Genomic DNA, 24281 nt, shown 5'->3' on the forward strand with positions numbered 1-24281 from the left:
TCCATGACAAATTTATGACAGAATCAAGATAGTCATACCTGTTCTGTCATAGAAGGTTTCCATGACATTACCAAAATTATCATCATGGAAATGTCCACTTCCATGAGAATAAATCACGCGTCACAGAAGTGCTTTCGTCAAGGGTGACCGACACGTGGCATCCACCGTAACGGAACGCCGTTAAGCTATCGGGTCGGGTTTTGGATCCGATAACCCGTTAACAGCCACGACCAATGGGGATTTTCCATGTGTAAAATCATCATTGGCTGGAGGAGACACGTGTCAACTCATCCAATGGGCGAGACGCGCCTATGATATGTTGACACGTGGACCGGCCCATCAAGTTTAAATAGGCCAGCCCAACTGAAGGCCCACAAGATTTTGCGGACCATAATGGGCCGGCCCAGCTAAAGGCCCACGAGATTTTGCGAACCATAATGGGCTGGCCCAGCTAAAGGCCCACAAGATTTTGCGGGCCATAATGGGCCGGCCCAAGTAAAGGCCCATAAGATTTGTGTGTGCCGTAATGGGCCGGCCGAGGTAAAGGCCCACAAGATTCTTGCGGATCATGATGGGCCAGCACAGCTAAAGGCCCACGAGATTTTGCCGACATTAATGGGCCGGCCCAGCTGTAGGCCCACAAGATTTTGAGTACCCTAGTAGGCCGGCCCATTAACTGCCTGCCATGTTTTGGGCCAAATGTCGGCCCATATTTGATCCGGTCCATTAATGGCCTGCCACGCTCCGGGCATAATAGTGGCCCATATGAGATCCGACCCGTTAAAGGCCTACCATGATCTGGGCCAAATTACGGCCCAGATCAGGTCCGGCCCTTTAAGACGCTTTGGGCTCAAATATGGCCCATATCAGATTTGGCCCGTCAACTGGACACTATGCTTTTGGGCCCACTTGCTAAAGGCCCACTTAGTAATTCGGCCTGATATTAGTTTTGTCCTGTTAAGGGCCCGTTTAACATTTCGGCCCTATATTAATTTCAGCCTGTTAAAAGCCTGTCATATAGTTGGGCCTAACTACGGCCCGGTTTGCATCCGGCCTGCTCGCAGCCGATATCTGATTGGGGCAAACAAGGACCGAGACAATTTTCCGGCCTGTTGAAAGCCCGTGATTTGATTCGCACAATCATGGGCCGGGGTTCATTTCGGGCTGCTGTCAGCCCGTGAGCTGATCGGCACGTTTCAGGCCCAACCTACATCGTGATTGCATGACGGCCCGATTATGTACCGTAATTTTACGGTTTGGCCGGTTTACTGCGAAGACAGGATATATATACAGTAAAATAACTGCAGCATCGTGAATAGGAAAAAACCTAGACTATACGATAATATATAAAGAAATTACGGCATATTACATCCACTGGGCATCAAAGTTCGCCACTATGATAATAAAGCACAAGCAGACAGCAGATTACATACACTGGGCATCAAAGATCGCCACCAGTGCAAATAAACATGTCGACAAAATAATATACAAAACCGACAGCACTTCAATAGAGTTCAAGAAAGGTTAGCCCTGCTGGGGAACTGCTGGGCAAGCAGCTGAGCAAGATGATGAGACTGCGCTTGTTCAACACTTGTATCTTCCTCACTCTAAAAGATAAACAAGAAGACAGATGACAGGTTTTGCACATAAAAGTATCAGTGCTGACAATTCATCACATTTCTTACTGACGAATAAAGTGACACAGTTTAAATTTGCATTAACACAATATGGTATTGTTCAGGTCAAGACATGGCAGGAAATGACATTGTGAAGGAGTTCGCAGCTTCACGACACCACTGGATTACAGATCAAGAACTCATAAGTATCAATGGTTAGTGTGTTGTCAATTTATACCATTTCAGATTGGCAAACAAAGAGACGGTTTAAATAATAGTAGAATGATATGACATTGTTCATAGTTAAGACATTGCAGAATATGACATTGTGCTGTAGTGGGTAGGTTCACCACACCACTGGATTACAGATGAAGAACAGAAGCATACATGTAGTGCAAAAGAAGACCACTTGCTCTGTATAGTTTAATTTACATGGTATGAAGAAGGAACTTAGTTGTACAACTGAAAACTTAAATTGAGAAAGGACGAACTTTTGTTTATGAACTACATATAATAAACTTTAAACAAGCAATTTGATGCAAACACCAAAAATAAACAACTGTTGCAGTCATGCCTAACCAAATATATACAACCAAGTTTGAAGGCTTGAGATGGACAAACTTACATTATTGGTGAAGACAGGCTCTATAAAGGCCTTTTCCATGCTGATAGGGGGCAATTCAAGAAGTTTACCACAGAATCTTCTTCAAAAGCATTGCCTTTATTCTACATTTTGTTAAGAGTAAATATAGATGTGATAATATACGAAAAATGGAGAATATTTAAGATAAGATGAAGAGTGATTCTACATAACCAAGTAGCTATAAATGTAAGTGCAGCGATACAGGCAAAAGGTACAGCCAAGAGCAATGCACATCTAAACTTCTTCAGTACCAACCTTATGGTAAGAGTAAATATAGATCTGATGTGTAGAAAATGGAGGGCAAAGGAAAATAAGCTGTAGAGTGATGGTACATGAACAACTACCTGTCATTATAAGTACACTGATAAAGGACAACATGTACTTACAAGAGCAATGCAGAGCTAAAAAAACATTGGCATTGGATATATTCTACACTAATGTAACCATTCATACAGATCAGATAATTTGGAGTGAACAATTGATAAGCAAGCTATCATGCATACTGCTGTCACATAATGAACCAGGTATGTATGCAAGTACAGTGATACAAGACAACAGGTACTAACAAGAGCAAAGCGGCGGGCAGCATATTTGTGATATCCTGTCGTTCTTGTCAAACCGGAGTTCTTCTTCGAGCAGATTTCCTACAAAAAAGATCCGTAAGGCACATGCGGAAAAGTAGAAGTTCAAATTTTCATGTGATTTCATAGACAGTACCTCATCCTGGGAACGAGACCAGTGCATAACAAGGTTTTTCCATTCAATGTCTTCTAAATTTAGCACAGGAGACTTCACCGAAAATTCGTTTATAGACTTGCCATCAAAGTGTGATTTCCTCAGGTAACACCGATACTGCTGCAATGCTTCCTTGAAAAGCACAAGCGAGCTTTGCTCGTCATGACTATCCAGATTGACCCTCGCCTAGTTACAACAATGTAATGTAAATCATTGATGTGTTCAATCAGCAGAAAACGGGAAAAGAATAACCATGAATAATAGCACTTACACGTAAGTTGGACAGGAAGATGTGAAAATGGTGTTTGTCTTCACAATAATCTTCCCATGATGGGAATATATGCACGTAGTCCCTAACGACATTGAAAGCATTGTCTTTTAAACTGGGAATAAGTGGAATGGGGTTCCAATCTGCAGGAATTGGTCGTCTCTACAGTTGGGATAGGTCTTCGGCCGGTGGACTTGCTGTACTTTTTGCTAGAGTGGGATTTTCCTGTGGTACAGCTGGTGCTATGGCAAATGAAATTGGTATACCTTTTGTTGGTGTGTAGGTCCTGTGTGGTGGGGCTAGTGGTGTGGCCAGCGAAGTATGGGTACAGTCTGCTGGAGTCGGTCCTACGTTTTGTGTCACTGGTTGTACAGCCAATATAAGTGGGGTGCTGTCTGATTTCTCCGGCACCACCACGTTTTTCAAGGACTTTGCTGGTGCTCCTTCAGGTTCGGCAATCACCCTCTTCCTTTTTGATGTCTGATGCACCAGAACAGCATTTGAGTGGAAAAACATGGTACGATGACAGATAGAATATGTATTGATAATGGATGGGCATGGCATCTCGACATATATAATGAGTAAACTAAGCAGATGGCGGTGCAACAAAGTAGAAGAAATGCAAGACGACATATGCAAGATACGCGCAATCAATAAAACCTTGCCAAATTAGAACAGGCACCGTGATGGGTGAACAGGACAAGTCATTTGCCTTTGACTCCTCGAGGTTAGAATAGTCATTAGGATGATATTCCGAACCACCAGGTGGGGAGCGTACGAGTTTTATTGCTTCCATAATGGCACTCAATGCCTTGGTGCCAATTTTTTAAGTCATTGTAGTGTTCCACAATATTCTTTTGATGCGCGGATTCTGATATTCACTGTAATTGCGTATGATATCTAAGAACCATGAAAACATAAATAGTTGTGAGATTATCTTTGTAATGCAGATGATATTCTAATATAGGGGCACCCCTGTAAACACTTGTGTGCTATCACTGGATTCTAATGAGAGAGCTCACGTGTGCTGTAATATGGTGCGTGCATTTATATAATCTGGCACAAGTACACAAAAAAATAGGCTCCAGAAGTAAGGATAGCTGGCAGATGATAAGTTCATAATATACTGTATAGAGAGTTTATTGCCAACCATGATAACAAGAGCACACAGCAACTAGGAAGATCATAGTGTACATAACAGGGGTACACCATAACCAGGATATATAAATCGGGAAAGTGGAACTGGCTGGAAATTATGGTGTTGTATTACTGCTAGTAATTGAAAGCCTATCGATCACGTACAGGCCAGCTCTATTAGCTGTTAGACTGCAGATGTCCCTGCTCCCCTTCCTGACAAGGAACATACTGTGCTTCCCATACAGAACACCGCACGGGCCGCTGGCCGAACCACCGGCCCCACCGCCTGTGTTCCTCCACCACCCCCACTCCCACCCCCGCCCCCACCCGCGTCGAGTTTTCTTCGTTCAACGAGGCCCCACCACCGCCCCCCACAACCACCGTCCCCACCCGAGCACCTTCAATCACACCAGCGAACTCCGGCGAGCTCTGAAAAATCGACTGACCCAATTTTGAAATTTAGTCTACTGTGATTTAACTAGTGTGAAATATAAAAGGGGAAAACCGTGAGCATTGCGAGTATGGTGTTGAGCGTGCCATGGCGGATCTGAAGGTGCAAACCGGACAAAGGCAACTTCGCAACCGAGACAAGAAATCAGAGTAAAGCAGTGGCGGTCTATTTTCTTGTTGCGATAAATAAGTTGAGCAGATACGAAAGAGTACCACCTCTGGTGTGGCACCGTGTATGTATCTGCTGAGAATTTGACGGTGCTATGGTAGAGATGGCTGTCGACGGCGTGGAAGCAGATCTAGGAGGGTAGACGGTGGCGGCGGGGCGCGGTGGACGAGACGGTCGTAGGAGCGGCGCCGGCAAGGTGGACGACGGCGGGGATGAAGCGAAAGGACGGGAAGCAAGGATCCCGGTCCGAAGCCGTGGATGAGAGAGGTCGATCTCTTGTAATGGACGGCGGAGTCGGGGTATCAGTTCCGGCATGGTGGAGCAGGACGGCGGTGGATGGGGTGGCGGACGGCGGCGGCGGACGGAGGAGGGTGGAGTGGAGAGGGTGTTTTGGCGCCCAAGGAGTACGAATGGGGAAAAGGGAGGTAGAGAGGAAGGGGGAACCATGTATTCAGGGCGCGCTTGTCTCAAATGCGAGGAAATTTACAAAGGTAGCCCCCGTTTCAAATTTCTACTACATCACAGCAACACTAGTCGGTTGGGGATAGGACGGTAACCTCGCATACATCGAATATTTGCCAACGAGAGTTTGTTTTTGGCGCCCACCATGTATGAATATGAATCGGGGAGGGAGTCGATTTCGGCCGAGGACACACTGTGTTTTGGCGCCCACCGTGTATGAATCCGAGTGACAGGCGGTTACGTCACGTTTGGGTGACATTACAAACCTACCCCTATTGAAACCTATAGAAATCCAGCATATAGGCTTTGCGTGACAGGGATAGGCAGTAGTGATTTCCATCTCGCAGATATTGGTTTCGGGCGGTTACTGCGACTTTCCCCGCTTCGTTCAAATTTTGCAGAGTGCACGTTTACCGTGCCAACTCAATTCGAATCCCGTTTGTATTCTTTTTTTTCGGGCGGGATCCATTTTCAATTGGAATTACATTCTATATACATCATTTTTTATATATACTTTCAAAAGCACAACAAAGAATTCTGCTCCTTTATATGTATAATATGATTTACAAATACAACGATCTTGAAATCTTAAGGTTGAATTTGAAAAAATTTAACCTAATTATGTTCTACTAAAATGTATGGATCAGTAATATCTACATATTAAATAACATAGATGTGCGTGAATTCATATGAGTATGCATGTTCGATAGATCAATTTTGGTTCGAGTATGGATTACATGTATCATCATCTCGAATTCAAATATTTGAATCCCTTTTTTGTTCACTCCTTTCATGCCCATCTCTCTCGCATGCATGCTCCTTCAGGTAGCTATCACTCTATTTTCTCCAGCTCACCCGCACGCTCACTTCATGTTGCTCCTATCCTCGCAAACATGGTCTCTCTAGGTCTCCCTTGAGAAGTGTCACACTCTCCCTATCATTATACATTCCACGGTTTTCATTATCTCTCACGTCTATACTGTTCTCTGGTATGACTCGGTACCTAAGCTTTCTTTTTCACCGCCAAACACACAGTCTCCACTCGTCTTTCACTTTGTCTTTCTCTCTATGGGATTCTCTCACACACCCTATATGTCTCTACATATGACTCATACCACTAAAATTACTCTCTCTATCTCTCCTGTAGACACAACATTTGTTGCGGTCTCCTTTTCGTCTCCATCCCAGACTGACATTATTCATTTGTTTACCGATCAGACAACCCCGACTACCGTCTCCTCTCTCTCACACAGACACACACACACAACTCCTGCTTCCACTCCCCTTCCCGACTACCATCTCTCTCACACACACACAAAACTCTCGCTTTCGCACCCCGACTCGTATTTCTCTCACAAACATTTATCGACTATCTAGCCTCTAGATAGGTTTATACACCCGCACACTCGTGCTTCCACCATCGCATACATGTCTCTCTCCCGCTCCTTGTATCTATGTAGATTTTTCTTCCCTTCTTGAGACACGCCCTCTCGATCGTGCCCACACACACTATCGCCTCATTTTAAGCTGATACCTATTGTCGGTGTCAAAACCGGCGGATCTCGGGTAGGGGGTCCCGAACTGTGCGTCTAGGCCGGATGGTAACAGGAGACAGGGAACACTTTGTTTTACCCAGGTTCGGGCCCTCTCGATGGAGGTAATACCCTACTCCTGCTTGATTAATATTGATGATATGGGTAGTACAAGAGTAGATCTACCACGAGATCAAGGAGGCTAAACCCTAGAAGCTAGCCTATGGTATGATTGTTGTGTATGGAGTTGATTCCCCCCTACGGACTACAACCCTCCGGTTTATATAGACATCGGATAGGGTTAGGGTTACACAGAGTCGGTTACAATGGTAGGAGATCTTGAATATCGTGTCGCCAAGCTTGCCTTCCACGCCAAGGAAAGTCCCATCCGGACACGGGACGAAGTCTTCAATCTTGTATCTTCATAGTCCAGGAGTCCGGCTGAAGGTATAGTCCGGCTACCCGAACAACCCCTAATCCAGGACTCCCTCAGTAGCCCCCGAACCAGGCTTCAATGACGACGAGTCCGGCGCGCAAATTGTTCGGCATTGCAAGGCGGGTTCTTCTCCAAATCTTGTGTACCTGTAGGAATAATGTCCGATTCTTGTAGTGCTCCTCGGCTTCCATGCCCAATAATGGCCGTCTTCCACGTGTAAAACAAATGCGAAAAGCCGGGGCGTTTTTACATTCACACCCCTAGTTGTATAAACAAGCCGCCTATTTAACGGGATGGGGATTTAGGTCCAAACCACATCTTCTCCTTTCCGCGAGTTATCATTAGAGCGCTTCTAGCAAAGGTTCATTCCAACATGACCAGCCGCCACAGCTCCTCCCCTCGCCCCTCCGGTCCTAAACCCGGGGACTGGGAGAGTTGCACCATCTCGCATAGAGAGTTAGCGTCGCTTTAGGCCAAGGGATTTCTCCCTCAAGCATACATGGTCCAGGTCCGAGCCGGTCTCGCCACCTACAATGGCGGAAAACAAGCGGAGAGCACCCCAATCCTTCTGAAGGAGAGCGGGTGTGCCTTGTCCCCTATCTATTAAGGGGACTGGGATTTCCAATTCACCCATTTCTCCATGGGCTTCTGGAGTTTTACGGCCTCAAACTGCACAATCTCACGCCCGCCTCCGTATTGCATATTGCGGGTTTCGTCGCCCTTTGTGAGCTATTTTTAGGCGTTGAGGCTCATTTCGCACTGTGGAAGAGGTTATTCTGCCTGGTGCCCCATTCTCAAAAGGGTTCCATATACCAAGTGGGCAGAGCCGAAGTATGGCGCATCGCCGGGACCGGATACCTATCCGGAACCCCAAAGGAAGCGTCCGAGGACTGGGCTTCAGAATGGTTTTATATAGATGACGTCCCACTACCGGACCCTATCCGGGTCGGTCTCCCTGAGTTCAACAGTGCTCCATTGAAGAAACGCTTGAACTGGCGTGCGCGGAGCTCTCAGAGAGAAAACGGCAGAGACGTCCTTTACCTGATGGGCCGGATAAGACTGTTGGCTCATTCCAGACTAACCATGATTGGAGTCATGGCCGCATGCATTATGCGGGGGGTGCAGCCGCTTCAATATAGAGGCCACCCAATGTGGGATTTCAACGGGGAGGATGACGCCACCCGTTACGGCCGTAAGGGGCCGGCCTCAGCTGCCACTCTAGAAAAGATCTTATCCTCTTTGTACAAGGGAGAAAAGGAGGAATTCCTCCGCGTCAACCCGCAAGCCGGATTCAGTATGTATGATCCTCCAAGTTGGGTAAGTGAACAATTGCGCTTGCCCGTTTGTTTTATACTCCCGTGGTTAGATAGGTAGTCTAACGACTTCAATGCAAGAACTACGACAGGAGGTAAAGGATATAAGCAGCCGCCCTCCACAGCCCGAGGACCCAGAACGGTCCCTCGATCCGGACTCCGAAGAGGATCCGGGCATATCGGTGGAGCTTATCGACGGGGTGTTCTATCAGCTAAGCAAGGACAATACCTTGGTAGCCATCACGGCTGATTACCCAGGGTTAATCCACCCTCACATATTCTGGTGTTTCTGATGACAACCATATTTTGCAGGGGAGATTTCCGAGGCAGGAGGCCGATCCTGCGGCGGCTAGCCAACGAGGGGCCGCGGAGCCCCGTGGGGCAAAAAGGAATGAAGTCCGGACTGAGGTGCCGGCGCAAAGGTATAGTGCACCCTCTGTTTCCCTGGAGTTATTCCGTCAGGGCATATTAACGTTCGTGCTATCTTCAGAACGAAGAGACCTCGCCGGACTACATCCGGAGAGGTTGCCAATCGCGCCTCCACCAGCCAGGCTCCAACGTCTGGCCAGGAAGCGGAGGCGAGCACGAGGAGCGCACCGGACGCTCCTCCGACAGGGGATGCGGACGGGCTGTCTGCCACAAACTCTGAAGTGGACAGTGCCATGAACCACAGGCGTCGCCAGACAATTCTACGCGATGCTAGTTTCTCCCAAGAGGCTTTAGATGCCTTTAATTCGGGAGATGCGTACCTCCGTGCCGCTCAAAATGGCTTAGCCAGAGCCACGGAGCAGTATGTGAAAGACATACGGGTAAGAAAATTTTGGTTTAAATATATATATATATATGCCAGTAGCCCCCGAGACTTGAAACAATTGGAGCAACTGATTTAAGGATCATTTAATATGCAGGTTCTTACAGAGAAGAATACTGTACTATCCCAGGAGCTGAAAAAGTGCAAGGCCCAACTAGAGGCCGCACTAGCCGCAGCAGGGGAGCCCAAAGAGACCCCCTCAGGTAAGATACACTTCGAAAGATTAGTATTGTGCGGTGTGGGTGCAAATCTGACAAATCAAATTGCAGATGGCGCCGGACTCGATCCGGACAAGCAACAACTCTTACGCCAGCTAAAGGCCGGTGAGAGTATGTTGACAAGGGTGAGGAGAGAGAAGAATGATCTTCAGGATGCCAACACCAAGCTGGACGTCGAACTTAAAGATGTTCGTGGCCAGCTGTCGGACTCCACGAAGGAGAATCAGCGGCTTCGATGCGGCATTTTTAGTAAGTGCTTGAACGAACTTTGAAATAAAAAGAGTTCGGCGAGGAAGTCGACTAATAGAGTAATGTCTGTTGGTATGCTCACAGGTCGTCCTGCAGAGGAGATGCCGGTTCTACGGGTGACCTTCTTCCCGAACTCATGCAACTGCACGAGCGAATTCGGCAGGCGATGCGAGGTGTTGCCCAAGCCTTATGGCCTGCCCACTCCGTGCCCGAGAGCCTTGGAGAGCTTGCGGAGAAGCTGAAGGGACCTAAGCGGCGCTTCCCGTTGTGGAAGATATCGGCCTACCGACAAGGTGCTCGGGAAGCCTAGGCCATGGTAAAGACCCATTTTACGAAGTCTAACCCGAACCACATGGCCGAGGTCGGACCAGTGGGGCCTGACGGGAAGGAGATCCCTGTGAGCTTAGTATACGGCCAAGTAGAGTTGGCCGCAAAGTATTCCCAGCAGGACTGTAAATTAGACAGCCTGTTAGATGGTATAGAAGGGGAATACAATCAGTTAGAATGACTATGTAATTTTGAATTGACATGTGTAATGCCTTCTAGCCGGATTGTAGATCGTTTGTCGTTGCCGACCTTTTCGCTTCAACCTCAAGACCTGACGGTCCGGAGTGTGTCCGAATACCATAGCGGTTATATAAGAACCATGGTATGCGTGGAGACCAGGCGTAGGGGTCATTAGTGCTTTATCAGACAAGTGCCCAACAAGTTATGTTATATTACATGGTTAGTAAGAAACATCTTCCAGAGAGAATAGTTCCATTAGGGGTTCCTTTCGCTGGGAGGCATGCCCTAAAGTGCATGTCCGTACTGCGTAAAAAGACGCATAAAAAAGCATCTGGGGGCGCATAAAATGGGTAAAAAGATCATCTTTTATCTCACCGACCGAATATTCCCTTAAGAACGCTAGCTTTCGGCTTCACCCAGTCTGAGGTACACATCCGGCTGACCCGGCAGTAACAATCGCAGAGGTGCTCCCTTTACCGCCTAGCCGAACAATCGGGAACGTAGGGGTAAGCACAGGAGCCAGGCAACCCAGCTTAGCCAAAACTTAAGTCATATCGATGCATATAATGGTGAAGAAAAAGGTACATGCGGAAGTTTGACGCATGTGTTGGGCATGAAGCCCATATAAATAAGCTTCTGTTAAAGAAGCCCCCAGGTTTAATGAGAGCGAGTGGCACATAACTAGATGAGCCTTTAAGGGCTATAAAAGAAAAGAGGGGAAGGAGAGAAATGTAAGACAGAAAAATGCAAAAAATGTACAGAGGAAGGAGACGAACACATAGTCCGGCGCTAGGCATAGAATCTTCGGAGACGGGTGGCGTTCCATGGGTTCGGCTCGAGTCGGTTATCCGATGCATCTCGCAGGCGGTACGCCCCGCCAGTCAGGACTTGTTCGATTATGAATGGACCTTCCCACTTGGGCTTGAGTTTGTCCTTTTTCTTATCCGGTAGGCGTAGAACTAGTTCGCCAACATTGTAATTTTTGGCCCGTACTTCTCTGCTTTGATATCTTCGGGCCTGCTGTTGATAAAATGCAGAACGGGCCTTTGCCACGTCACGCTCCTCCTCCAGGGCGTCCAAGTTGTCCTGCCGATCGAGCTCGGCTTCTCTTTCTTCGTACATGCGCACTCTAGGTGAGTCATGAATTATGTCACAGGGCAGAGCTGCCTCTGCGCCGTACACCATAAAAAATGGTGTGTATCCGGTGGTGCGATTTGGCGTGGTCCGCAGCCCCCATAGCACGGAGTCAAGCTCCTCTACCCAGTGCGTGTTAGATTCCTTGAGGGACCACACAGTCTGGGTTTAATGCCACTCATGATAAGACCATTTGCACGTTCGACCTGGCCGTTGGTTTGTGGGTGATAGACGGAAGCATAATCGAGCTTGATGCCCATGTTTTTGCACCAGAGTTTTACCTTGTCGGCGGTAAAGTTTGTACCGTTATCGGTTATGATGCTATGGGGGACGCCATAACGGTGTACAACCCCGGATATGAAGTCTATCACAGGTCCGGATTCGGCCGTTTTAACCGGCTTGGCTTCTATCCATTTGGTGAACTTATCCACCATGACCAGCAAGTATTTTTTCCTATCGGTCCCACCTTTAAGGGGTCCGACCATGTCAAGCCCCCAGACTGCAAAAGGCCAGGTGATGGGTATAGTTTGGAGTGCGGTAGGTGGCATATGGCTTTGGTTTGCAAAAAGTTGGCAACCAGCGCATCGTTGGACTAGGTCCTGAGCGTCTACCCGGGCCGTCGGCCAATAAAAGCCTGTACGGAAAGCCTTGCTAACAAGGGACCGAGCAGCGGCGTGGTGACCACTGAGTCCGGCATGAATTTCAGCCAGAAGGTTCCGCCCTTCCTCTTCGGAGATGCACCTTTTAAGGACTCCGGTAGTGCTTTTCTTATAAAGCTCTCCCTCATGGACTCTATAGGCTTTAGATCGCCGCACTACGCAGCGGGCCTCGTTTTGGTCCTCCGGGAGTTCCTGCCTAGTAAGGTAGGCTAGGAATGGTTCTATCCATGGGGCGATGACCGCCATTATTACGTGGGCTGAAGGTGTAATTTCATTGGCAGAGCCTCCAATTGTGTCAGATTGTTCGGCATCGAGTGATGCGGCTGGGTCCGGTCTATTATTTGCGGGTTCACCCTCCCATGCTACGGATGGTTTGAACAATCTTTCCAAAAAGATGTTGGGGGGGACTGCGTCACGTTTTGCTCCAATGCATGCCAGGACGTCCGCTGCTTGATTGTTTTCTCGGGCTATATGGTGAAACTCCAGCCCTTCGAACCGAGCTGACATTTTTAGGACAGCGTTGCGGTAAGGTGCCATTTTTGGGTCCTTGGCGTCGAAGTCTCCATTTATTTGGGATATCGCGAGGTTTGAATCCCCGCGTACCTCTAGGTGCTGGATACCCATGGATACTGCTATCCGGAGACCGTGTAGGAGGGCCTCATATTTGGCTGCATTGTTGGAATCCATGTACAGGATCTGGAGCACATATTGGACTGTGTCTCCTGTGGGGGACGTCAACACGACGCCAGCCCCCAGTCCGGCCAACATTTTGGAGCCGTCGAAATGCATAATCCAGTTTGAATATGTGCCGTACTCTTTAGGGAGCTCGGCCTCCATCCATTCTGCGACGAAGTCGGCCAAAACTTGCGATTTAATAGCTCGCCATGGCTTGTAGGTTATATCGAACAGAGGAGCTCGATGGCCCATTTCGCAACCCGGCCCGTTGCGTCACGGTTGTTGATAATATCGTTGAGTGGTACTTCCGAGGCTACTGTTATGGAACACTCTTGTGTCGTAGCTTCCAGGATGCCATGAATACCGCGTATGCAATCTTTTGGTAATGCAGGTACCGTGATTTGCATGGGGTGAGGACAGTGGACACGTAGTAGATCGGCCTTTGAAGGGGGAATTTGTATCCATCCATTTCCCGCTCGACAACGAGTACTGCGTTGACAACTTGATGTGTTACTGCAATGTGCAATAACATTGGTTCGCCGATGATTGGCGCGGCCAGGACTGGGTTTGTTGCCAATATGGCTTTTATTTCATCAAGTTCGGCCGTGGCGTCATCTGTCCACTTGAAGTGTTCGGTGCGCCGAAGGAGGCGATAAAGGGGTAGTGCCTTTTCTCCCAAGCGGGAGATGAAGCGGCTTAAAGCCGCCACGCATCCAGTTAATTTCTGTATTTGTTTGAGGTCCTTTGGGATATCCAATTGTGACAAAGCTCGGATCTTGGCTGGGTTTGCTTCAATTCCTCTTCCTGATACAATGAAGCCCAAGAGCTTTCCGGCTGGAACGCCGAAGACGCATTTTTGTGGGTTGAGCTTGATGTCATATTGTCGGAGGTTATCAAATGTACGCCTCAGGTCGTCTACTAGAGATTCGACATGTCTTGATTTGACGACCACATCATCCACATATGCCTCCACTGTTTTGCCGATCTGGTTAGCCAGACATGTCTGGATCATGCGTTGATATGTTGCGCCAGCATTTTTCAGCCCAAAGGGCATTGTGTTGAAGCAGAATGGGTCGTCTGGTGTGATGAATGCTGTTGCGGCTTGGTCTGATTCTGCCATCTTGATTTGATGGTAACCGGAGTATGCATCGAGGAAACACAACGAGTCGTGTCCTGCAGTGGCATCGATAATTTGATCGATACGGGGGAGGGGGAAGGGATCCTTTAGGCAAGCCTTGTTAAGGTCTTTAAAGTCGACACACAGGCGCCAGGATTTGTCCTTCTTTGGTACCATCACCAGGTTTGCTAGCCAGTCCAGATGTTTTATGTCTCTAATGAATCGGACTCCAATAGCTTGGCTAGCTCTTCTCCCATAGCATGTCTCTTGGGTTCGGAAAAACACCAAAGGGCTTGTTTGATAGGTTTGAATCCTTTTAGGATATTTAAGCTGTGTTCGGCCAGCCTGCATGGGATCCCTGGCATGTCTGAAGGGTGCCAGGCGAAAATGTCCCAATTCTCTCGTAGGAACTCTCGCAGTTTGGCGTCTACATCGGGGTTCAGTCGTGCCCCGATGGAAGCTGTTTTATTGGGGTCCATTGGATGGACCTGGAATTTAACTATTTCGTCAACTGGCTTGAAGGATGTGGATTTGGATCTTTTGTCGAGTATCACATCATCCCTGTTAACCGTGGAGTGTAGAGCAGTCAGTTCCTCAGCCGCTAAGGCTTCGGATAGTGCCTCAAGGGCTAATGCGGCCGTCTTGTTTTCGGCGCGGAGTGCTATGTCCGGATCACTAGCTAGAGTGATAATTCCATTTGGCCCGGGCATCTTAAGCTTCATGTACCCGTAATGGGGTAGCGCTTGGAAGATTGTGAATGCTTCCCACCCTAGTAAGGCGTGATGTCCGCTTTTAAATGGGGCCAGCTGAAACGTGACTTCGGACCTGTAATTATCCGGCATGCCGAACACCACATCTAGTGTGATTTTTCCTGTGCAGCGCGCTTCCCGACTGGGGATTATTCCTCTAAAGGTTGTGCTGCTTCGCTCGACGTGGTTCCAGTCTATTTCCTTTTTTGAAGGGTTTCCTCATAAATGAGGTTCAATCCGCTGCCTCCATCCATGAGCACCTTGGTGAGGCGAAAGCCGTCCACTATGGGGCTGAGGACCAATGCGGCTGGGGCTCAGGCTGTTCGGAATCTAGGTTCATCACTTGCGTTGAAGGTGATAGCAGTGTCGCTCCATGGATTTATTGTTGCAACTTGATAGACCTCAGCGAGGCTGCGGAGTGTTCTTTTTCGCATATTGTTTGATTCGAAAGTCTCGAAGACTGTGAGAATGGTACTGGTGTCCTCGGGCTGGCTTTCTGCGGCCTCCAGAATTAAGAGGTTCTCGCCAATTTTGGCCACCTGCCGGAGTATCCAACATGCTCTAAGGCTGTGAGTTGGTGTGGCGTCCCCTGTGTTGTGAATTCTACAGGGTCCATCAAGCCACCTTTCCAGTACGGTTCCATGCCCTATAGAGGGTTTTGGCTTTTTGGTGTTTATCCCGGGTGTCCTGTGATGATGCACCCTCTTAGTTCGGACGGGATTACTATTCAAGGCCGGATTATCCCAAAAATTTATTTCGGTTTTCCAGGCGCTTTCCATAGCACAGTATTTTTGTACTATGGACGCCAAGTCAGCGAAGCGTGTGATATCACGACGACTTACGGCGTTGAGGATTCCCTTATCCGTGCAATTACTGCAGAAAATTGAGATTGCGTCTCCCTCGCGGCAATCCATTATCCTGTTCATAACCAGGAGGAATCTCGCCCAGTAATGATGTACTGTTTCTTCGGGCCTCTGCCTGACTTGGGAGAGATCGCTTATGTTCGGGTGGGCGGGTGTCGTTGAATCTGAAACCTCACCCAATCCAAGATTCGGAGGCCGAAGAGTTTCCGAACTCTAAAGTTTGGATTCTTGGATGTTATCCAACGAATCTGGCCCGTTGCCTGATCCTAAGCTTAGGTTTTGAGTTACATCCTCCCCTCCGCGGGTATCCGGCTTGGAGGGGTCGGGAATTCGGACGTAGCTAGTCCTTAAAATAGATGAAGGGTCGCCGCAATGCGCCTCTACCACGGCAACGTGGTGGGTGACTCGAGGGGAGCTAATTTCTCTTAGATCGGGTTTAAGCCCAACCTGGTCGTAATCCGTAGCGACCCCTAGGGAGGCGATGCGATCCAAGAGCTCATTTACGGAAGAGAGCTCCATCGGATCTAGCTGCTCGACGAGCTCCGAGCCGACGTGTAGGTTGCTTTTGATGACCCGAGAGGTCACCGTCGGCGCAACAGCCGAACAGGCGGTCATGAGGAAACCACCTAGCCGGAGGGTTTGGCCAACAGCCAAGGCTCCCTTAGCAATGGCGCCGTCTTTGAATACGGGAGAAGGCATCCTTCCTGATTGTGACGGCACAGAGGAACTCTCAATGAAAGCACCAATGTCGGTGTCAAAACCGACGGATCTCGGGTAGGGGGTCCTGAACTGTGCGTCTAGGCCGGATGGTAACAGGAGGCAGGGAACACTTTGTTTTACCCAGGTTCGGGCCCTCTCGATGGAGGTAATACCCTACTCCTGCTTGATTAATATTGATGATATGGGTAGTACAAGAGTAGATCTACCACGAGATCAAGGAGGCTAAACCCTAGAAGCTAGCCTATGGTATGATTGTTGTGTATGGAGTTGATTCCCCCCTACGGACTACAACCCTCCGGTTTATATAGACACCGGATAGGGTTAGGGTTACACAGAGTCGGTTACAATGGTAGGAGATCTTGAATATCGTATCGCCAAGCTTGCCTTCCACGCCAAGGAAAGTCCCATCCGGACACGGGACGAAGTCTTCAATCTTGTATCTTCATAGTCCAGGAGTACGGCTGAAGGTATAGTCCGGCTACCCGAACACCCCCTAATCCAGGACTCCCTCACCTATCGCACACACACTCCTTGTGTCTTTGTCACACATGCACTCCGTCCTCCTCCACTCGCCCTCTCTCTCACACACACATGGGCTTTTTGCAACAACTAGCAAGATGCCCATGCGTTGCACGGAACATCAAGATGCATTTGTATGAGTAGTTTATCTTGTGGGGGAAAATGATGAACGAGGGAAGGCCTTATTTGCAAATGTGGAGAGGGGTGTGGGTATCTTTTTGCAAAATTGCCATAGTTTCCTTCCTATCCGTCAGATATAGATCGGACGGCCTATATTGCAGGATGGCAGGCACACGATCATCACCAACAATGCTTATTATAAGAGTAGGGATAAAAAAATTGAGTTGGTGATGATGGTGGGCCTGCCATCCTACAATGTAGGTCGTCTGATTTATATCTGACGGATAGGAAGGAAAATATGGCAATTTACCCGCACTCTTCACCACATTTGCAGATGAGGCCTTCCCTCGTTCATCCTTTTCTCCCACAAGATCCTGATGTTCCGTGCAACGCACGGGCATCTTGCTAGTAAGAGTAGAAATTAGACATATACCACTTCTCGAATCTTGAAACCAACAACATTCCTCCCTTATCTCATGAAAACCGCCAAAGGAATATATTTTGAGTGAAACATAACATATTTTTAGTGATATACGTATTTCAAAGCTAGACTTTTTTCTATCAAATCGGTGAATATGTATTAATCCAGTGGCGGAGACAGGCCTGGGGCAGCTAGGGCTATAGCCCCAGTCCTAGAAACAACTTCCTTTGTAATTTCTTCATGCAAAGCATAGAAAATCATAGAAGTTTATCACTCAACATAGCACAGCCCTAGGCGTAATCTGCATCTAGCTCCGCCACTGTATTAATCTACTTTGATCGTGTGGCAACGCATTAGCACATTGCTAGTAGTTATTATAATTTTTTGGACACCAGACAAATGGTGGAGTGCATATACAAAGAGAAGAGGCGCACGCACGCAGTCGGCCTCTCGCTGTATCGCACACATGAGTGTTACGTAAAGGCGACATTAACAAATAAACTCTAAAACCCTAGGGGCACGATTGCTGCATTCGCGGGTACCGGGTACGTGGTGGAGCACCTTTGTAGGAATAGTCAGCTCGCGTGATAATTTGATCCATAGGAGTTGATGGTCGGGACCACAGGTGAACGACTTGGAGCGCGGTGGCTCGCCAGTTGCCACAGATCGAGTAGCCACGTTTAAAATATCGTTTTTTAGCGGGGTTAAGAGTTCCGATTTTCAATGGCGCGTTATAAATAGTATGTAGTTTTTAGAATGATTGGTATGGAGCGAAAATGGAATTCATAGTACTACGTACCTTCTTGGCGTATGGTTGTATGGTTTTTTTTTTGATGGAGGTTGTATGGGTTTATGTTGCGAGATGTTGAACCTGGTAGTTCTAGGGCAAATACTATGGTTTAGATTTAGATGCTGGTTTTCTTTAATGAAAATCGGAAGGGGAAACCCTTCTTCGATTAAGAAAACTACTACCTCCATTCTGGTTTACTAGTCCCCATCGTACTTTGGGTCAAAGTTTGTCCACGAAGTTTACTTGTAAAATGTGAATGGAAAATGAGATTTTGTTATACCCAAACAAAAAATGACTGGAGGGAGTGATTGATCTGACACGGACGCGACCTCTCATAGCGCAGGCATTAAACCGGCGCGCCGGCCAAGAGGGTCGCACTCGCTGCAGGCCCGGCTGAGCACGCCTCCTCGCCGCGTGCAACCAGCTTAAGACTGCCCCGCCTGCCTTCAATGAATCCGCGCGTTTGCCGGCAACACGTCCTTCCGCGAGCCGGCAGGCATTTTAGAACACAAAAAATGACTAAAATATAATTAATTTACGCATGGTCTTGACTTGTTGTGCTCGCACTGGTAGCAGGAACTAGTAGAGGATTTTCTTTATTTATAACTCTCCTCACATTTTTTGGCTTTGAAGTGAAACATGGTTGTGGACATTATGTATGAATGTGCAGATATCTGGGAACATGAGTTTGATGTGGAAGTTGAACTTGGAATGTCGGGCTTGCGCGTGAACTATACCATGTCCAATGCTTCATCTATTATTGTTTGGAAAGTAATTGCTGTTATTACATGACCCGAAAAAAAACATTTTGTGCCACATCAGTAGATGCACGGACATCACAACAGGCATGCTGACTGGATAAACATTTGAACCTAGCTATTATGAAGGAAATTTTGTATTGACAACAGTTTTAGATAGCAGGAGACGCCTAGCCTGCTCTGCCTCTGCTAGCTTATTTCTGGCTTCTTCCATCTCTTCTTTGGCTTGGGTGAATAGAGCATCTGATTGCTCTTTTCGCTTCTTCAGGAACTCGGCTACATTCTCAAGGGCTGCTGCACGCTTTCTTTCAGCCTTTACTAATGCCATGAGGACACAAACAGCTGACGACTCCACCTGGCTTGTGCGTAATCCAGCATCATCTGGGAATTTGCACCTTGTGTCTAATCCAGCATCATTAGGGAACTGGCACCTTGTGTGTAATCCAGCCTCATTTTGGAAACATGATCTCGAGGTTGACCATACTTCCCTCCTCGCAGGAACTGCATCCTGACATGAAGTTACTTCTTTTTAGATCAATACTCAGAGCAACCTAGATCCATTTAGTAGAAGCCAGATAAATAGAACTCAGAGAAGTGAATTCAAAAGGAAAAAATAAATAAAAACAGACTACAAGGTGAGAACACCCACTTCCTACATCAAGCTAAAAACGAAAGCATTAGGACGATTAAGACTCTTATTATTACACATCGAAGAACACCACGCTTAAGAGAAACAGAAACTACAACATATACACATGAAGAACATGAGTCTACACGAAAGTAATTGAAAGGGTGTTACTTACCAAAGCTCGTTTTACAGGTTCGGTGCAGCTCCTCTTTAACTTGCCACGCTCCTTGAAGATGTCCCGAATATCCCGTGTTTGGTCTTCATTGCTCCTCTGCATGTTCGCACTCGTGGTTTTAAAATCTCAACATGGCAAGAAAAATATACTACTAGTAATACTCACGCATCTTGTGGGCAACATTAAAGCACTCGTCTGCCATGTTAGAGCATCTCCAACAAGATAAACTACTCATACAAATGCATCTTGATGCGTGCAACACATGGGCATTTTGCTAGTTCTAAAAACCTTTCCATCATTTGCCACACTACTGGTTGCAGATGAAAAACCTACCCAAGCACAGCGCGATACAGGAGCGACACACAATTACAAGCTGATATTCTATTGGACAATGGAGGCTATAACCAATTACTTTTACGAGAACAATAGTGTTGGGGAACGTAGAAGAAATTCAAAAAATTTCCTACGTGTCACCAAGATCAATCTATGAAGTCATCTAGCAACGAGGGAGGAGTGGATCTACATACCCTTGTAGATCGCGCGCGGAAGCGTTCAAGAGAACGGGGTTGATGGAGTCATACTCGTCGTGATCCAAATCACCGATGATCCTAGCGCCGAACGGACGGCACCTCCGCGTTCAACACACGTACGGAGCAGCGACGTCTCCTCCTTCTTGATCCAGCAAGGGGGAAGGAGAGGTTGATGGAGATCCAACAACACGACGGCGTGGTGGTGGAAGTAGCGGGATTCCAACAGGGCTTCGCTAAGCGCTGCGGGAGGAGGGAGATGTGTCACGGGAGGGAGAGGGAGGCGCCAGGCCTTAGATATGGTTGCTCCTCCTTTTCCCCACTATATATAGGGCCAAGGGAGAGGGGGCAGGCGCAGCCCTTGCCCCTTCCTCCAAGGAAGGGTGCGGCCAAGGGGGGGAGGAGTCCATCCTCCACAAGGCACCTCGGAGGTGCCTTCCCCCTTTAGGACTCTCCCCTTTTTCTCTTCTCTTGGCGCATGGGCCTCTTGGGGCTGGTGCCCTTGGCCCATGTAGGCCAAGGCGCACCCCCTACAGCCCATGTGGCCCCCCGGGGCAGGTGGCCCCACCCGGTGGACCCCCGGGACCCTTCCGGTGGTCCCGGTACAATACCGATGACCCCGAAACTTGTCCCGATGGCCGAAAGAGCACTTCCTATATATAATTCTTTACCTCCGGACCATTCTGGAACTCCTCGTGACGTCCGGGATCTCATCCGGGACTCCGAACAACTTTCGGGTTACCGCATACTAATATCTCTATAACCCTAGCGTCACCGAACCTTAAGTGTGTAGACCCTACGGGTTCGGGAGACATGCAGACATGACCGAGACGTTCTCCGGTCAATAACCAACAGCTGGATCTGGATACCCATGTTGGCTCCCACATGTTCCACAATGATCTCATCGGATGAACCACGATGTCAAGGACTTAATCAATCCCGTATACAATTCCCTTTGTCTATCGGTACGACACTTGCCCGAGATTCGATCGTCGGTATCCCGATACCTTGTTCAATCTCGTTACTGGCAAGTCTCTTTACTCGTTCCATAACACATCATCCCGTGATCAACTCCTTGATCACATTGTGAACATTATGATGATGTCCTACCGAGTGGGCCCAGAGATACCTCTCCGCTTACACGGAGTGACAAATCCCAGTCTCGATTCGTGCCAACCCAACAGACACTTTCGGAGATACCTGTAGTGTACCTTTATAGCCACCCAGTTACGTTGTGACGTTTGGCACACCCAACACTCCTACGGTATCCGGGAGTTGCACAATCTCATGGTCTAAGGAAATGATACTTGACATTAGAAAAGCTTTAGCATACGAACTACACGATCTTGTGCTATGCTTAGGATTGGGTCTTGTCCATCACATCATTCTCCTAATGTTGTGATCCCGTTATCAACGACATCCAATGTCCATGGTCAGGAAACCGTAACCATCTATTGATCAACGAGCTAGTCAACTAGAGGCTTACTAGGGACATGGTGTTGTCTATGTATCCACATAGGTATCTGAGTTTCCTATCAATACAATTATAGCATGGATAATAAACGATTATCATGAACAAGGAAATATAATAATAACTAATTTATTATTGCCTCTAGGGCATATTTCCAACAGTCTCCCACTTGCACTAGAGTCAATAATCTAGTTCACATCGCCATGTGATTAACACTCACAGGTCACATCGCCATGTAACCAACATCCAAAGAGTGTACTAGAGTCAATAATCTAGTTCACATCACTATGTGATTAACACTCAATGAGTTCTGGGTTTGATCATGTTGCTTGTGAGAGAGGTTTTAGTCAACGGGTCTGAACCTTTCAGATCCGTGTGTGCTTTACAAATCTCTATGTCATCTCCTAGATGTAGCTACCACGTTCTATTTGGAGCTATTCCAAATAACTGTTCTACTTGGAGCTATTCTAAATTGTTGCTCCATTATATGTATCCGGTATCTCTACTCAGAGCTATCCGGATAGGTGTTAAGCTTGCATCGACGTAACCCTTTACGACGAACTCTTTTACCACCTCCATAATCGAGAAAATTCCTTAGTCCACTAGTTACTAAGGATAACTTTGACCGCTGTCCTGTGATCCATTCTTGGATCACTCTTGTACCCCTTGACTGACTCATGGCAAGGCACACTTCAGGTGCGGTACACAGCATAGCATACTGTAGAGCCTATGTCTTAAGCATAGGGGACGACCTTCGTCCTTCCTCTTTCTTCTGCCGTGGTCGAGCTTTAAGTCTCAACTTCATACCTTACTACTCAGGCAAGAACTCCTTCTTTAACTGATCCATCTTGAACACCTTCAAGATCATGTCAAGGTATGTGCTCATTTGAAAGTACCATTAAGCGTTTTGATCTATCCTTATAGATCTTGATGCTCAATGCTCAAGTAGCTTAATCCAGGTTTTCCATTGAAAAACACTTTCCAAATAACCCTATATGCTTTCTAGAAATTCTACGTCATTTCTGATCAACAATATGTCAACAACATATACTCATCAGAAATTCTATAGTGCTCCCACTCACTTCTTTGGAAATACAAGTTTCTCATAAACTTTGTATACACCCAAAATCTTTGATCATCTCATCAAAGCATACATTCCAACTCTGAGATGCTTACTCCAGTCCTTAGAAGGATTGCTGGAGCTTTGCATACTTATTAGCATCTTTCAGGATTGACAAAAACCTTCCGTTTGTATCACATACAACTTTTCCTCAAGAAAATCGTCGAGGAAACAATGTTTTGACATCCTATCTGCAAGATTTCATAAATAATGCAGTAATCGCTAATATAATTCCAACAGACTCTTAGCATCGCTACGAGTGAGAAAGTCTCATCGTAGTCAACTCCTTGAACTTATCGGAAAACATCTTAACGACAAGTCGAGCTTTCTTAATGGTGACATTTACCATCATTGTCCGTCTTCCTTTTAAATCCATCTGTACTCAACAGCCTCACGACCATTAAGTAGTTCTTCCAAAGTCTACACTTTGTTTTCATATATGGATCCTCTCTCGGATTTTATGGCCTCGAGCCATTTATCGGAATTCGGGCCCACCACCACTTCTCCATAGCTCGTAGGTTTATTGTTGTCTAGCAACATGACTTCCAAGACAGGATCACGTACCACTCTGAAGTAGTACGCATCCTTGTCATCCCACGAGGTTTGGTAGTGACTTGATCTGAAGTTTCATGATCACTATCATAAGCTTCCACTTCAATTGGTGTAGGTGCCACAGGAACAACTTCCTGTGCCCTGCCACACACTAGTTGAAGAGACGGTTCAATAACCTCATCAAGTCTCCACCATCCTCCCACTCAATTCTTTCGAGAGAAACTTTTCCTCGAGAAAGGACCCGATTCTAGAAACAATCCCTTATTGCTTTCGAATCTGAGACAGGAGGTATACCCAACTGTTTTGGGTGTCCTATGAAGATGCATTTATCCGCTTTGGGTTCGAGCTTATCATCCTGAAACTTTTTCACATAAGCGTCGCAGCCCCAAACTTTTAAGAAATGACAGCTTAGGTTTCTCTAAACCATAGTTCATACGGTGTCATCTCATCGGAATTACGTGGTGCCCCTTTTAAAGTGAATGTGGTTGTCTCTAATCCCTAACCCATAAACTATCATGGTAATTCGATAAGAAACATCATGGTATGCATCATATCCAATAGGGTGCAGTTATGATGTTCGGACACACCATCACACTATGGTGTTCCAGGCTGTATTAGTTGTGAAACAATTTCCACAATGTCTTAATTATGTGCCAAACTCGCAATTCAGATATTCATCTCTATGATCATATCATAGATCTTTTATCCTCTTGTCACGACGATCTTTCAACTTCACC

The sequence above is a fragment of the Triticum urartu genome, chromosome 3A (genome assembly GCF_056163025.1).
Source record: "Triticum urartu cultivar PI428250 chromosome 3A, HENAU_Tu73, whole genome shotgun sequence".
NCBI classification, from domain to species: domain Eukaryota; kingdom Viridiplantae; phylum Streptophyta; class Magnoliopsida; order Poales; family Poaceae; genus Triticum; species Triticum urartu.